Source organism: Pseudopodoces humilis, chromosome 15 (assembly GCF_049639895.1).
Source record: "Pseudopodoces humilis isolate 2021_Gansu_Grassland_sample_001 chromosome 15, ASM4963989v1, whole genome shotgun sequence".
NCBI lineage: Eukaryota > Metazoa > Chordata > Aves > Passeriformes > Paridae > Pseudopodoces > Pseudopodoces humilis.
The window spans coordinates 15,674,133-15,691,974 of record NC_142214.1 but is presented as its reverse complement, the minus strand read 5'-3'; positions in this window follow the sequence as shown (position 1 = coordinate 15,691,974).

Genomic DNA, 17,842 nt, shown 5'->3' with positions numbered 1-17,842 from the left:
CAGACCAAGGTGATTCCATTCAGGGAGGCATCTGCAGGTACAGAGACTGCATCAGCAGTGTGTCTCCCTTCTGCTTTGATCTGGCTTGCTCCAGTCCCTGATGTGTCTGTGGTTTCTGTGTCTTTGCTTTTCTGTACAGGTGCCTTTCTCCTTCACTTGCATGCTTAATAGAAAATGGATTCTTGAGGATTTCTTGTTCTCTCATGATGTACTGCCTGCACCAGGAGCTGTCTGTTTTGAATCAAAGGGTGGAATACACCACTCTGGTTTTCCTTTCCAGGCACCTGTCAATGTTCCTGTCATCTCTAGGAACTTCTTTCTGTCTCTTATTCTGCCGACGTTTCTGTGTGACAGCTCTGCCCCAGCTCTTCCAGCTGCTCCCATTCTCCACTGGGCTAATAACAGTCTTCACCAGAGGAGCAAAGAAAACTCCTCAGATCCCCAGCCACTGGTATTATTGCATGGTTTTTCTGTAGCTCTGTCTCCAGGACAGCTAATGGCAGCAGACTGACATTACAGCACTGCTCTGCAAGAACTTGCAGTTCTTCCTTGGTGCCACATCTCTCTCCCAGCACCCATGGTACAATTTCACCTCTGCTATCAGCAGCCACACTGGTGCTTGTTTTCTTATTTAGATAACCTGAGAGGAGAAGAGATTGTGATGGAAAGAATGGTAATACACTGAAATATTAAATAAGATACACAAGTATATGTATGTATATATATAAGAAAATTATGCTCTTCTATCTTCTCTCATTCACAACCCTCCCTGTTGAATTTGGATTTGTAATGATAGTCATTGCCTTCTCCATGTGCTTAGTGCTAAAGGGCTCAGATTTCCCCCTCAAACAACCAAGATATTTTGAAAATGTTTTGCAATCTAACATGTATCCTTCAATGTTTATATAGTCATTCAATTCATTCACCTGAAAAGTAACTTACCTATATTATTTATTTACTGGGTTTTTTTTGTCACTAAAAGAGACTTGAAACAGGACACTGCTAAGGCTAAACCACTGGGGTTTTTTCTGTATTAATAAATATTTGAGTCTTATGCTGTTATGCTTTGTTATCTTTAGGCTTCGAGTTGGTACTTATATAGTTAGATATAGAGATGTATTTAGTTTAATGAAGGCCAGTGAAAGTGGAATTGTCCAAGGCTTGTTGGACATAATCCAAGGAAATATTTTCAGCATTTCAAAAAATGCTACCAGGCTTTAATGGACAACCTGTTCTTCCTGCAGTCCTACAAGATTATTTCTGCACAGATTCTAATACTTTAGATAAATTTATGCCTGTGAAAACTTGTAATTTTCCATGTTTTGATCAATGTGCACATTCTGAACCCATCCTCGGTAAAGCATCCTTTGCTGAAAAGCCTATGAACTGGAAATTATTTCACTTTGAAAAACATCCAGTATATTATTAAAACCATTTCCTTTGTCATATTCCTACCCTGTTACTCACTGTTCTCTTCATAGGGGCTAATTAAACGTTATGCTGCTAATCAGTGTTGATAGATACAAAGTACTGTAATGTCTCTGGCTTTATGGATTATGCTAATGGCCATCTGCCTATTATTGATAATTTGTTCTTCAGTTACTGGAGGGGGAGGAAGGAGCTGTTTGGTTAACTGTAAAAGGAACTATTTGGTTTATGATGCATTCAGCTGTATCACCAGTTGTCTTTAGCTATTAAAGTTTCTATAACTGCAAAGAACATAGTTCCATCAAGGTCTGAATTTTCTCTAGTTGTTGTATATGAAATTTGGATGTTCAGGCAGCTAGAATACATCATGAGTGATAAGAGCTTGACGGCAATGAGCTTATTAAGTACTCAAAGTGTTCAACCAAAGGTGGATAGATACATGATTAAATTTCATACTGCAGTTGTCTAAAATGCTATTAACTACGAAGAGTAAAAGGCCATGAAAAAAACCCCACCTAAATTCTGTTACACAGAAATCTCTAACAAAATCTGTATGTATAGAGACTGCCTCAAATAACTGAGAATCTGAGCATACTCCATCGGCAGCTGGAAAATGTCAATTATAAAAATTTGGAAGCTCTGCTTAGAGAAGTAATGTGTTTTCATGTAGTGTGATTGACAGGATCAGATATTCTCCAGTATGAAACACATTGGATAACAGTCCTTTAGCTGCCTATTAAAATTTACAAAGCCATCTCAGGTTGCACTGAAGTTTTACTTCTCTGCTTTGACTGTTTTATTTCTCAACCAGAGCAGAGAGCTCTGACACACTGTAAGAACAGAGGGAGCTCTGATGCTGTCAGCAGCAGAGTTAGCTGGAAAATATCCACAGCTATTTCAAAACATGAAAACACAGTTCACTTTTCTGTGAATTTTTTTATTGCTTCTTGATGAGCTACTGCAACATAAGGAAAAAGTGAACTCAGAAATTTGGAATATTTTGGTAGGAATTTTAAATATAGCACACTAGAGTTTTCCAACAAAATTTTCCCTAGTACTATTTGGGAATCATGTCAACACTTAAAAATACAGGAAAGGTTCTAAGTAGTAATCACATTAAACAGGTTACACATTTGACTTTTCTTTCTTGAGGAACTATGTAAGTGCGAAGCTTTTGAGCAGATTAAATTTCACTTTCTTCCAAGACCTTAAAGTAATCTAGAATTACTCAGTGCTGAGAAAGGGGAGCCTTCCAAAAAGAACTTAAAAATTCACTGAGGGAGACAGGATTGTTCTGTGGAAGGGGATAGTCTGACTGACAGAATAGCAATTTTTGGCAAACACATTCAGTGGTAACCACTGAATGTTCTGTAGCTACTGCTTTTCATTTGACTTTACAAGCAGTGTGTGTGAGTGGCAGATATCAGTAACAACCTCAGGACTCCTTGCAGTAACCAAAACTTCACAAAACCCAGAGTTTGTATCAGGATGCCTGTCAATGAAGGGCACCACTGAGACTTCCCCCAGGCAATCTGAAGAAACTCAGCTTGAATTCTGTGAGTGCTTTGAAGAGCCATTGAAATGCTGTATCAGTAAACTGAAGCACTGAACAGTGCAGTTTTCTCTGAATACAGTTCTTATAAACCAGGAAGGTATGAATGGCCAGATCTAGCACAAAACACAATTATTGCCATATATATAATTTCTTTAAAACCAACTCTAAAAATATTCTCTCGTGCAGCAGCTTTCCTGTGTCTTGCTCACAAAATTATACTTACATTAATGAACCAACCATACAACTTTGCAGAGATTTTATGTGGATTTCCAACCCCTGGTGGCACTAACAAGCTATTGAGGGTCTAATGAGCAGCACCTGGGGCCTGATGATCCTCCAGCCCTTCTAACCCTGCCCTCACTTTTTTCCTCGGGTCCTTAGTTAAGCTCACTCTTTTTTACTTTGAAGAGTAGGCTGAAGATGCTGCTGCTTCACCCTGTAATTGTTGTTGATTTATTTTTCTTTTTTTTCTTAAATTAATTCTTAAAATTTTGTTTAGTCCTGTAGGTATCTTAGACTCCCCAGGAACTTGTAGGCAAAGTATTGTAATTTTCATTTATACCTCATATTTGTCTACAATGGCTAAAGACAAAAACACAGTCATCAGGGATTCCCCATGAATGATGACAGGTTTGTGTCCTAACAACATACCTCTTTGCTTCCCTCAGGGTCACTCCTGAATCCAGCACGTTGCTAGGACTTCCACAGAGGAAAAAACATTCTTTAGGCTACTATTCTTGTATCAACCTGCCCATTTGAAGATTACCCTGAAAGCGTTATTATATGGCTCTAGAAACTGGAAAAAAAAATTTAAAAATAAAATATAAAATCAAGAGGTATTGTTTAATCTTATTATTGAAAGAACTGACTTTGGAAAGAACTGATATTTGATTTTTTTCTTCCTATTATTTTGTCTTTTGAGTACTTTCCTGCTTGTGGAATCTTGTTTTCCTAAGCAGGTGATATTTGTTGCAGGTGGTATTTATTACGGACCTGCTCTAGGAGGTGTTAAGTGACAACAGTGTTGCAGAGGAGTCACTGACTCAGCAGTGCTGGCACTGCTTTGCTGTTTTGCTTTGAGGAACAGATGGGAGGATAACATGGACAAGAAGCATAAACCAGGATGCTGAATGCAGAGGCCAAAGGCAGTTGGGTCCTGCAGTAATGGATATTTATAAATCCAGGACAATTATGTTTGTGTGTCCAGCTCTTTACAGGAACTCTGGACTATCAGGATGCACATTCCTGAGTAAAATACCCCAGCACCTGTTAAGCCCTGTTGTAAAGGATGCTGTCTGTTTCTAGAAACTGCTAACAGGGAGGAGGGAAATAGCTCCTAATTGGAATTCCACAGGAACAGCTTCAAGAAGGGGAAATCCCTCCATTTGCTTCTTCAAGTGCTTAGATTGCAAACCTGGCCCACAGACCATGTGTCTGCTGGGGTTGGGAATACAGACACTTTTGAAAAAATGTTCTGGATAGCACCAAGGAAATCAGTGCTAAAAAGAAACAGCTCTGTGCTTGTGAAAAAGACCATTACCAGGTGTGAAAGGCTTACTGGCATGAGAAAAAGTCACTTCAGTGGATTTATTGTAGAAAGTTGTAGCAGATTATGATTAGAGGGATCAGAGCAGCCATGTTCTTGTGTGTTGACACTGGTGTAATGACCCTTTGTTATTAAATGCAGTAGTACTCTGAAAATAAGCCAAGTTGCAAAACATCCTTGTGAAGGTACCACACAGATGATGGGGCAGCTGCTGAACTACTTAATGTTTTCATGGGGGAAATAAAAAGACACATTACGCCTAGATGAATATTTTTAATTACTTATGACTGAAGTGGGCTACATCTGTTTTCTATAGCTGTATAAGGAGTGTCAAATAAAAGACTGCAAAGTTTGCAGTCCCCTGTGCAAATGAGCATCCTGGGGGATTGGGTAAGGCAGTCAAGAGAAATTCAGTGCTTAAACTAAAGGAGAGTCACAGGAGAATAGACATGAAAGCATTGTAGATAGCAAATTGATCTTGACATGCAGCAATCTTCTGTCCAAACCCAGTGCATTTCTTTGGATACTCATGAAGGAAAATAAACGTTGAGTAATTGACTTGAAAGCAATTTGTGCTGGGAATGATTTTTTTTTTTTGTGAAATGTAGCCTTGAAAGGACTTCACCACTTGTCAAGGAACAAATAATGCTTTCATTGACCAGCTGGCAGTAGAGTTTAAAAGCAGTCGAAGAAAACGGAATGTTTTTAGCAATTTGTTGGTATAGGAACCCCATGACTTGTGTTTATCACAGAAAACAAGTTGTTGGCTTTTAAATGAGGCAACACTTCATATGACAGAAGTGTGGCTTTAATGCAGTTAAGCCATAGGTTAAACATTCATGGGTTGTTTAAATCTAATGGAAACAAATACATCCATGCTGTTTTTAAGAGTATGCTCCTGTGATGCCTAATTTCTGTGCCAGCCAGCATTGTCTGTGAGAAACTGAGCAGCTCATTGGAAACACATCCCTCTGATTCACAGCTCTGTGTTTCGTCCTGCACTGTTTCTTCACAGTCATCTGCAAAGGAACCTGTTTGCCCTCTCAGGGGGTAGCAGCAGCAAACAAATCTTGTCCTGCACATTGCAGATTTGACTGCAGTTCCACAGGGCAGCCTGTGTTAGAGGAGTCTGCTTTCTTACCACTGCTCAGAATATTGTAAACCAGACCTTCAGGATACCATGGGTTTTTAAAAAGTCTTCCTTGGTGTTACAAAACGACCTTGGTGCTCTGGGCTTGTTTTCTGCTGTGGTCAGGGTAAGCTTGTGGCTGTTTGGCTTTGTGGTACTGAGCTACAGTCTTGTATGCACAAGCATTGAATTTGATAGGGGTTTTTGATGTCTGTTCTGGCTGAAGAGGAGCAAGGCTGCAGAAGCTGCAAGGAATGTGATGCTGAGGATGCCGAACCGAGGCATGTGGAGATATTTTTTGCTATGGCCAGAGCACATATCTCAGTGTAGCTCATAAGTTGACCACCAGAAGATAAATTTATTTAACTGCTGTAAACATTACATTACCAATAAGTAATAAACTTACTAGGGAATGCTGTATTTTGCTATGCCTTGTTTTGTACCAGGGGTTGAGGAAAATGTGTGTAAACCCAGAGGATGTCAGAGTGAAAAATAACAGATGACTTCTTAGACTGAAGTTTTCTGTGATGGAAAGGCTGAGGTGTCACACCTTTGCAGCAGTGAAACCTATTGATCCTGAGAGGATACAGCACTTTACCATGGTCAGCATAACAATTCCCAAATTCCTGGATTCTCCTGAAACAGAATGAGGAAGAAAATCACACTGTGCACATTTACACAACAGTACTTTAGGAGGAGAGACCCCTCATTTGGTAATCAAGACAGACACAGCTGTGTTAAACAGTGGCTACCAGAAAAAGAAATTATCCAAATACAATTTGATGGCAGACATGGAAATCTGCCAAAGTTTAAAGGATTCCTTGTGCAGAGTTAGATATTTGTCCTTTTTTCCCTGTAGCCTCCTTCTGTTTAAGAAAAGCATTTCATATGTAACGTGATCTTTTTTCCTTTATCACATTTTTTGTGTGGTAACCCAAACACATTTGTATGTGTTTAGCTCTGATTTTGATGGGAATTTGATGCGGCTTGAAATTAAGTGCATGTTCTTTACTGAGCAATGACCTTAGGGAAAGTCCTGATCATCTGCCTCGTCTGTAATCAGCCTGCTGATCCACAGAAGGCAAAACTGGTGGACAGGGTGTAGAAAGCAGAAAGCAGTGCTGGACTAAACTGGCCAAGCCTGAGGGAACATGTAGAGAGCCACCTAAGGAGTTGGAAGCAACAAAATCCCTTCCAATGCAGAGCTGGAGTATGAAGAAATGCATTACCAATTTTATCTGATATCAGCAGAAACAGACTGGAGTTGCAGGAGCAAAGGCAGCTGTGCAGCTTCCTGAAGTTTTGTAATCTGTGGCAATGCCTGAAGAGTTTTCCTCTCAGATGAGTGACCAAGTTGTACATCAGCAGCTGGTCACTAAGAACGTGTGGTCTTAGCTGCTGTGTCTGTGTGACAGCAGGGATGTGGCCACGTCACCACTGACTAGAGGAGCTCAACCTTGAAAACACTTTAATAATTTACAGTTCTTCAGGTTTCAATTAGTAATCACTCTGGCTTGGGCCTGCTCTAATAAAACATCTCACAGTTCAACCTCAGGAGACTTTTTTGAGTGGAGGACCACATCTTGGTCAATGCTAATCTATTAGCAGTGTATGAACAAAATTCAGTTAAACTTTTCTTGCTGCTCTTCCTGATCAGAGGTTTTGCTGAGGTGTTGCAGCTGAAGGCTCCAGCAGAAAATTATGTCCCTTTCAGGTCTTGTGTTGATACTTAATCTTTATTACTTTATCAGGAAATTGCATCGCTTACCACGTTGACTTTTTTAAAGATGGACCGTGTTAAAAGCTTAGGATTCAAACAGAAAATATAACGATGTCAATATGGTCTTAATTTCTAAGTAAGTCTACAGAAAGGAGAAGCTAATGCAATAAGTCTGTGTCTGACCTGAAATGACTTCCTCTTTTAAAAACCTTAAATACTGTTTTGCACAAGACAGCTGCACAAATCTTTGGGCAGAAAAGTGAAGAACAACCTGAAAACCGCAGGGGGCATGTTAGGCAGACTGAATGTAATCAGCTAAAATGGGATTTGGCTAGGACACCAGAATTAATTCAAGAATGTTGTGTGGGGGTTGAATGGGCAGAAGAGGTGAGGGTGCTGCTGGATGTCCCAGGGCAGTGAGGACAGGCAGGCAGGACACTGCACTGGGCAGGAGCACGGGCTCAGGACTGGCTCACAGGGGGAAGGGCAGTGTCTTGTCTGATTTGTGCTGAAGTGTGGTAGCTCAAAGCTACATGAGAAGCAGCTTTTGAACTGTTTTGAGAGTGATGCTTTTCTGGTCTGCTTCTTCTGCAACAGTAAGAGAGGGCAACCCACGATGAAGCAGGGAGATTCCAGTAGGTGAGATATATAACTGGAAATGAGAATACCTTGGTTGTTCTTTATTGCTAGGCCTTGGGGAAAAAAGGTGTTTAAACCTGGTGATTTACTTTGCCTGCCCAGAAAAGAGGATAACAGCATTTTCTTATTAAAAACAATCTGAGGCTTAATTCCTTGCAAGGTGGTGTGATATTTTGGAAGAAATTTTTCTAAAATGGTGAGTAAACCAGTGCTGTTGAAGATTGAGCATTTTAGCTTCACTCAAGCTGTGAAGTGGTAGTGTCCACAGGGAGCTAAAGCACACACTGGGAAACTGCTGATGTATTCATTTTGATTTCTGGAAGCATTTAATGAGGGACCTACTGGTGAAATGAAAAAGTAGTGAAGTTCAGACCTCTAGAATGTAATTTTTCCTGAACTATTGTTGGAGATAATATTAAAATACATCTCTCCATCTGCCCTATTTTTTTAACCAGCATCTCAGAGCTAGAGTTAACTTCACAAACAGAAATGTTATATTTTGTATTTTCCTTCTCCTTATTGAATCATACCTTGGTGAGAATGCATGGGCCCAACATTTGGTAAATCACAGAAAAGATTCAGAGAAATCTTATTTTTTTCTTCCAAAATTCCTCTCCAGAGGAGCAAGGCAGAAAATGAAGTCACTATAATTCCATTTATCCCGTGATTCAAATCTTTTGCAATTCCTGTGTTACATTATAAATTTTAGAATCAGGGCTACAGGGTTTTTTTTTAGCATTCTTTCTGCATATGATTGGGCATGGCTCTGCCTTAATGTAGGGATTAGGGCATGAAATTAGTGCCTTATTTCTCTTTTCTGTATGTGGGTTTCAGGCTTTTTCTGTTTTGTTCAGAGCAGTAGCTCAAAGGGATTTACTCTGCTGCTTTTGCTGGGCACCAGCAGAGCCTGTCAGAGCAGCAGAGCATCTCTGACATTCAGCACACTTTCTAGGATGCTTTAGTGGGCATGGCTAAAATGAAATAAAAATTCATGCTTTTCTAGGGAGCTCCTTCATGTTAAAGCCAAAGAAGAGAATTTTTTTTCTTTCATTCTATAGGTAATGGATCACACATTCAGCCAAATAGAATGTACCCCTGTCAAGTATGTGGTTATGGTTAAGGTACTATCATTCTGTTGAAGCATACAGCAAAGTCGATCAATTACATGTTAGCATTAAAGAAAATTTAAATCCTCTCTGTAATGCAGCTTATCTGTTTTCTCTGTTAGCCTCAGGACTTAACCACCTGGCAGGTACTTATCTATTGTGTCTGAACTTGTACCCTAACACTTATTCTAATTTCCAAAATATCATTTCATTTTATCTACTCTTGTAGTTTTCTATTTTGTAATGAGATTTTGTCAGCATATCTACAGAAGAGCTCTTTTTCCTCCCACACTAATTCTTGCCACTTCACAAGCTCTACTTCATCTGCTCCATGAACAATTGCTTCTAAATGCATTGAAGTGCTTTTTGCAGTTTCTTTGTTTATAGCACTGAAATACATGTGTTTGTCCTCCATGGAGAAGCAGGATAATGTTTGGTTTAGAAAATAAGACATACTTGACTTAATTTTTTTTTAAACAATTGACTCTGCGTTGAACTTTTGTTGTTTGATTTTAAAAGAGAGGACTTGGTGTCTTAAGGGGAATGTGTAGCTGAGAAGATGAACGTATCAGTAAGAATTTGAACACAAGTGCAATCAGATATCAGCAATTAATAAAATTATACTTTTTCCCTGTAAGATCTATTAACTGCACAGCAAATGTGAAGCAAGTAGTCACTATGGCAGGTCTTATCAATCAGATAGGAATGAAATACAAAAAGGTCATGCAGGTTGCTCAGCTGAGGCAGTGCTCTCTCGTATTGTAAACCAGAGAGGGCTGTGTCAGATTTGACATATGAGCATGTGTCAGGTGCACTTTTTTTGGCCTTAAAAAAAAGGAGAAATCAGGGTCTCCAGAAAGAGTAGAGATAGGGTATTATATGTGGGGAAATAGAAATCCTGGGTGTGGGATTGGTACATTGTGTCTCTTACTGGGTTTATTCAAGTAGCTGAGCAGCTTGAGGCAATATGGAAGAAATAAAAACTTGACAAAACAGTGCTAAAATAGGTCTAGAGGAACAGAGAAATTGACAGGTGAAGAGAGTAACCAGACTGCCAGAAAATGTTTCAAACCAAGTGTTTTTGTTTTTTGGTTTTCAAAACTGAGTTTCTTGAATACACAGGATCCAGGGCAGGTTATTGTGCAGTTACTGGGGGTAGGAGAAGGGAAAGATGAACTGAGACTTTTTGTGCATAGCTTGTGTGGGAGGAGGCCAGCCCTCTGCTGGTGTATCAGCCTGGAAATGAATCTCTGCTGGCAAAGATTTCTCTCAGTGTAGAAGCAGAGAAAATAAAATTTCATATGTCTTATCACTGAAAAAGCATTGTGAGCCAGAACAGGGGTATTCTTAAAGAATGTTAAGAATTCTTCAAAATGGTTGTTGAACTTTCTGCATACCTGGAAGATGCCTTTTTACCGAGCTTAATCCGGAATAATGTCTACATAGAAAGAAAACCACGCCAAAACAAATAATACATTATATTTTCAATCTGTCCCACCTTCCAGTAACAGCTATCCATGGACGGGCTGAGACAGAAGCCATATAATAGAACACAAAATATTACCCACAAGGGTATATAAAGTTATTTTTTGTAGGTCTGGATGCTATTTGGCTCCCAGGCAGTTGAGGTGAGTCTGTGACTAAAGGATCTCACTCATTTCTGTGCCCACCAGGCGGTACCAGAACCAGAGACTGACCTATCTGTGACAATTTTGAGTGTATTTTGAAATCTTTACAGGATTAAGGAATTTTTCAAACATATGAGGATTTATACTGAAACTTTATGAATCTATATGAAAAATAAACTGTTTTCCAAGATTTTAGTACTCCTGTTCCTAGATGCTTTTGACGAGCAGTCTGAAGTGTTTTGAGATGACATGAATAATTTTATTTTGATAAATCCCCTGTGGTAAGTGTTCTGAAGCAGAGAGAAATACAGTAGTAAAGAACTGTTGATGGAGAACACAAACAGCAGTGAGAAGATGGATGGACTGAAGTTGGAAACAAGGCTAGATAAATCTAAAGTAATTTAAAGGAATTAAGAGCATATAGTAAAATTGGCAGGTGAGTGATATGAAAACCAGATTAGAGTTCAATGCTGAGAGAAGACATGGCATTGTGAATAACTGATAATAAGGAGTGTAATATGCCTGGTGAAGCATGGCAGAAGGAAAGGTTTTATTTCTGTGATTTGATCTTGGTGTTTATTAAGACAGTGTAGTTTGACAAACTCAATTGGAGAAAGGACAATAAAAATAGAGCAGCAAGGGGCCAGAGAGGAGGAGAACACAAAGTTTATGAAAAGCAGAAGCAGCCAGAAGAAGCTTCCTGACACCTCTGGGGCTCCTAAGCTCGGAAACAGGCTGGCTGATGATGTCCCCAGGGTCTCAGGCCTGCAGGGAAGAGCTTTCCTAGAGATAGGAAAGGTAACAGTCCCTGGGGTAGAGTTGTTTTCCTCAGCCTCTCCAAGGACTTGGGCTGTTCTGAGGTGATTGGCTTGGAGCTGGTTCTGTATCTGGGCAAAAATATGTGATATTCCTTAAACTGCTGTCATGAAAGGCATGCTTTAAAAATTCAGGAGCCTGGCATGAATAGAAGCAGCTATCTGGACTGCTTGGTTCCATGATCTATTTCAAACATACTTGACAGTGAGGCACACTATGAATGTTCTCAGACTTTTCCCCTAATAATTTTTGATGCCATCACCTTATTTATATAGCTGAGGTTGGCAGCTCATATGTTTCCATGAAAATGCTGTAGGAATTGTCAGGAAAAAAATAGTATAATGCAGTTTAAAAAGGCAATTAATCAAGAGACTTGAATCTTCTGGAAATGAGGCTTCTTTAGTTCAAGAGCTCAGGAAATTTTTTCCCTACTAAATTTTAAAATATAAGGCATTTTTTGTTAAAAATGGAATAAAACAAGGAAGATAACATTGGGCTGAAATTGGTCACCCCTCTGAAAAACCCTTGACTTTTCACATGCCAAAGGCAAAGCAGGCAGAACAGAACAACTGCAGCCTGAATAAACTTGAGGTTACCCATGCTGGGTTAACAGAGACAGAGATATTCCCAGTAGGACATGGTTGTTTTCCTTCTCAACCGTCTCAGCAAGTCATGAACCTGAAAGAGAGCTCCTAGGGAGAGCTCATTTTTCAGGCATTCTGCAATTGTCATCTTTTCACTTTTATGTATGCTGTAGAAGTGTTCTACAGTAGAAAAAAACCTGAAGAGCAGCTTTTGAAGTGCAAGGACAAATCAATCAATTAAAAGCTGTTATGAAGATAAGAGCAATGCTGCCTGCCTTTCATGGTATCTTTGTTCAGCACCTAAAAGTGAAAGGTTCAGATCTAACTAGTCTCAGGCACAGTAATTTGAATTTATAGGTGTTTGTGGCTTAGCAGATGATGTGGAATCTGTCCATAGATAAAATTTGAAAGGAATCCTCTGAGGTCTTAGCACAAAAATGTGTTTGGAGAAACTGCCTTTGTACTCCATGACAAAAGTGATTGTGTGCAACCAGCTCTTAATTCCAGTTTTGACAAATTGGCTTGATTTGTCTTTCTAAGTACATTAAAAGATGGCCATTAAAGAATTTGGAAGCATAGGATGTGTTTCAATGTAAATAAACATTGCAGTTATTGTTTCTAAGTAGCTGAAAAATAAAGTAAGCACAAATAAGTGAATAGTGTACTTTTAGTATCTGGATTTACTGCCTTTACTCTGATTACCTTTCAACAGTAAATTGGAGAAGAAGAAACAAAAAACATACATGCAGAGTTCTTTTTGTACTGGCCTCCTCGGTTATTGCCAAGCATTTTCTGCACAGATTAGGAAAGGAAAAAGTTCTAAATAATTTTCTTTTCATATTTTAATGCCATAGGACATGTATTTAGTATAGTTTAAAAATGGGTTTGAAGAACAAAAGCAAAAAAATAAGTGTTCATGATCACACTTGTGAAAGTTACAAATAGGCACAAACCTGTCTCTTTGAAGCTGAGAAACCTGGCAATTAATATGCAACAAGGTTGGTTTTATTCAAAAAAACCTTTAAGTCAGGCTTCTAAGCAAATTCTAAATTTGGAATACTCAATTTTTCAAGGGGCTTCAGTTGCAGAAGCTCTATAAGAATACAGTCTGCTCTCTTCTGAGAGCACTTTTTCAGTGACATGTTTGCATGATCCAGATGTTTGCACGTGTGTATTTTGTGGAACCAGCTGATTTGCACCATTTATTTCCCATTTTTGCATCTGCTGGTGCTAATAGGTTTTTACATGTCCAGCTTGCAGGAGAGCACCTCCATTTCTCTGGGGGTGACCTAGCAGAGCAGGGGTCTGTGAAATGTGGTGACCTGAAGCTGCATCACTCCTTGGCAGTGCTGGGGCCCCGAAAGGCAGCACATTTTCATGAACTTCTCCCACACCTGTAACCATTCTTGCCAGAAAACTCATTTGCTGGCCTGTGTGCTAAGAATGAAATCCCATCAGCCCAAACCCATCCTCCTCATCTGAAAGCTTCAATAAATCCTTTTTGTGGACTTCAGGTTAATTATGATTAATTTTGGTTAATTAATGATTGATGTAGAGAATACCCAGTGTTGGTTTTCTGTGATTTTTTTTTTCAGCCACAAGTTTTCTGGAGGAAACTTCAGGATTTCTCACGTAGAGGTGTAAATATTCATTCTTCTATGGGTTTTCTGTGGCAAGGCTAGCTGTTTTTATTTTCAAACTAGCCTACAGCAGGACACACCCTGTGCAATATCACTGGGTGCCTTTTCAGCTTCTGCCTGTTGCCATTTCAAAAAGCAGGGTAGGACGGGAGTATATTAAATTTGCCTATCAAATTATCCAGGTTTGCCTCTTGCCCTTAAACAGACAATGTCCTGAGTTTGTGATGCCATCAGAGAGTTTCAATTCAAGCATCTTATTCAATTGCCTCAAAGCATTACTGTGGAATGAACAGGTTGAGAAAGAATTAGTTCAGCTGTCTCCAAAAAAAACAAACAAATTTAAGGCACCATAAATATATTGGTTCTTCAGTCAGCAGCAAGATGAAGCCCCTCATTTCTTTGCTCTGGTGTGATTTATCACATCAGGAGGGGATATATCAAATTATAAAACTATCACAGGATTTTACTATTCCATGGGGAAGAGAGGCAGAGTGGAGATGAGTCATGTACAACCCACCTTAATTCTGCATTTTGATAGTTCACACTTCACAAAACAGTAACAGATTCTAGATAATATAATTGTCATAGCCTTTCTTTCAGGAATTTTTAGGTAATTGTGGATGAGTGTACACCATAACCCCTGTTTAGGAGAAGTCACTGGCATGTGATACTTTCCCTGGCATTAGTGAGAAGGGGAATTCAAGCAGATCTTTCCCCTTGTGGAATGCCTTAGGCTGGCCAAAGCCACGGAGTGAAGATACCCAGTGAAAACAGCTGCAACCTCATCACTACAGTACCACAGCAGGCAATGATGAGGTGGGCTTTTAAACACATCGAATTTTAGAATAATTTTTTTTGCCACTCTATTAAATTTTATCTGTCTGGGACTGCTTAAAGATTAGATCAAGTAGCAAATAAATATTAGACAATAAAAGCATGCTAAAAAAAACTTGAAGTACTCTAAATATATTGAAGTTTTGAGTCACTTAAGTTTTTGGCCATACTTTTTCCTATTTTGAATAGCTAGATGACTGCATTTGATCTGATTCCCATGTTTTGCTATCATAATTTTCTGGTTACAGAATTGTGGAATTATTTGTTACAGATGGATGTCTAGAGACCAATTAGTTGCTCAAAACTGAATTGGCTTATCAATTTAATGAGAATTTTGACTTTCTTGATCCTATTTTTGACACAAATGCAGAGCAGGTTCCATATTTGTCCTTTTCTCTAACAAAACAGTGGCAAACTTCCTTATTGTTACTGAAAGCATTTAAAAAGCGCAGTAAAAACAGTTCTGTGATTTTTAAAAAAAGTTTTTCTTTATTTGTTTGGTCCCTTCAAACTTGCCTTGTTATTGTTCCTAATTTTTTTTTTTTTTCCTGTTCACCTCAAGTTTCCTTGGCTTGTGAACTAGAGCTTACAAGAAGCAAGAAAATGGGAACTTTTTCTTCTGTTAAGAGTTTTCTCAGTCCCCACTTCTGCAATAGCTGTAGAAGGAGGGTTCTCCTTTTCCTGGTAGCAAATACTGTTTCAACACTGATATTCTGAAATAAGGTAGTTATTCATGGTGACATACATAAAAAAATAAAAAAATAAATTCCATATTTCACAGACCCAACAAATGGCATATGAATATGACTCCTGAGAATAAAATCAAACTTTATATGCTTCTGAAGAAGTTCTTTTCTGTTCTGACTTAGAAACTTAGCCCTGAACTTATAATTGCTGGTTTATGTTGGCTCACATAAAAATGTACAGAAAAAGCATTCCAGGACTCAAGGGAGTAGAGAAATACCTAAAATACAAGCCTGAGATACAAAGAAAACTAGAGATAGTAGTGGCTTTAGTTATCTGCTTGTTGCAGGATATTATGGAAATGGGACAAATACTATATTCAAATGAGAGTTATTTTATTAACTAGTTAAACCAATTAAAACTTCACCAACATTAGAACACAGATCCATGGTGCCAAATGGAATTGATAATACCTCAATGACTCAAGAATTCCCCAGATTTTAGAAAAGGTGCTCAGCTGATCTGTAGGTTATGTTAAAAGCAGGTTTTCAGTTGTACCTCCATATCTTTAGCCACAGAACAATGGAGTCCTATTTCATGGGAGTATCCAGTCACAGTTTTAAATACATTTACAAAGGCTTGGATTAGAAAACCTGCCTAGGGGTGAGCACTCCATTCTTTTTGCTCACAGTGAGATTAAATCTGTCTCTTCTGACTGTTTCCATGCACGCCTTTTTTTAAACTAGTGGTTCTCTGAATATTAACACTGTTAGAAATATAATAACAGAAATATCTGTTGAGGTTTTTTAAAAATCTTTATCCAATCTGATTTCTCTGCTAAACTGCTTCTGCTTTCTCTCACTTAAGTGTGTTGGTTTAGTGGCAACTTGTTAATGAAGTTGAAATGATTCAGTGATATCAAGAGGAGAGAAAATGTCTTTATGAGGATTATATATTTTTTCACCTACTAAGGATGGATGTAGTACCCAAGTTAGACTTAAGCCCTTATTTCAATAATTTGCTACTTTGTAATAAGATGATAGCAAACAGCAAAATACAACCTAGATTCAATCTTGTCTAAACTAAATTTTTCTGACAGTGCATCTACTTGGATTGTACCTTGAACTCCATCCAGACAGGTTGAACTGACAATTTGGTATCAAGTCTTTTTAAGTGTGGGTAATCTCTGTGAACAGCATGGTAATATTGAGTCCTAGTCACTTTTTGTACTTCCCTATCTGTAGAAAGGCAGAAATAAATTATTAGTTAGAGCTAGAAAGAAGAATGAACTAATTTTGGTCATGACTTCATATTCACAAAAGATAAGACAGAATTAATGCATTAGTATTTTTTTTAAAGAATTTGTTCATCTTATTCTCTCCATTTTGTCTTTCTGGTTTCACGTCTATCTGCACATGAAAGATACACAGAACAGCACTTGAATGTGAACTACATCTTAGAACAAATACCTATTTGTTTATTCCTAATTCCTATCATTGTGTGCAATTGAAGTGCAATTCATATAACAGCTCACAGTTACAGATGTGACAGGAGAGGCACTGTAATATTTGTGATAGTGTCGGGAAAACTGCCTTTACATTCTTTAAATTTTTTTGTAAAACTATGCTTTTAAGTTTTAATTTTTCAGACTTCACTTTATTGAAAAATTGATCACCCACACATCTGGTAATGCATTTCCTTCTGTGAAACACTTGGTTTAGTGGTTGTCATGTGTGGAGGGTACTGATGTCTTTTGGTGCTGTTGCACCTGTTTTACAAAGGAGAGAAGGATGATCTCCAGTGGTCTTCTTTTTTCCTTTTTAATGTGATTGTCAAGTTTCTCCCTTGGTTTTGTAGTGGTCCATCCATTTCACTTCACCCCCTGTAACGTTCAAAAGCTTTTACCAGCTTATCCCTTGCATCAGATACAGCTGGCACACTTGAGGTGCTCTCCCAAATGGGTACAGCCAAGTTGTGGCTAAAATGTGATAGCTCTCTGCTCTGCTTGTTCTGCTTCTACAAAAATAACCCAGGTATGCTCAGCCCAGGTGCCTTCAAATGAATTTTCTTGAGTAGTTAAGTGACAGAATAACACATTAGCATTTCAGTGAGGCACTTGGTGATTCATTTTCTTCTTGAAACTTCTTAATTTGCATATATCATATTGTTCTTTTTCACTGAAATTAAAGTTGTGGAGAGACAGGAATTTATATTTCAATTGATGTGTTTATTCATACTGTATTACATGCTTGGCTCTTTTTCTTCTACTTTCTTGGTATAATAAATGGTTTATTTTCACAGTTCTGCTGTTTGTTTTTTTAAATGTTTCAAGGTGTCTGAAAAGTGATTCTGAGTTTTGATCCTTTGAGATCTCCAATTCATTCCAGGCCTGACAATCTGAATTCTGAAAATTTGGGTGTATTTCTGCATTCCCAAAACTGAGCTGCAGCACCTGTGCATGGCTTGGGATGAGAAATTCAGAGTTTAGGACAACAGAGAGAAACCTGCTGCACACAGAGGACAAAAGATTTTG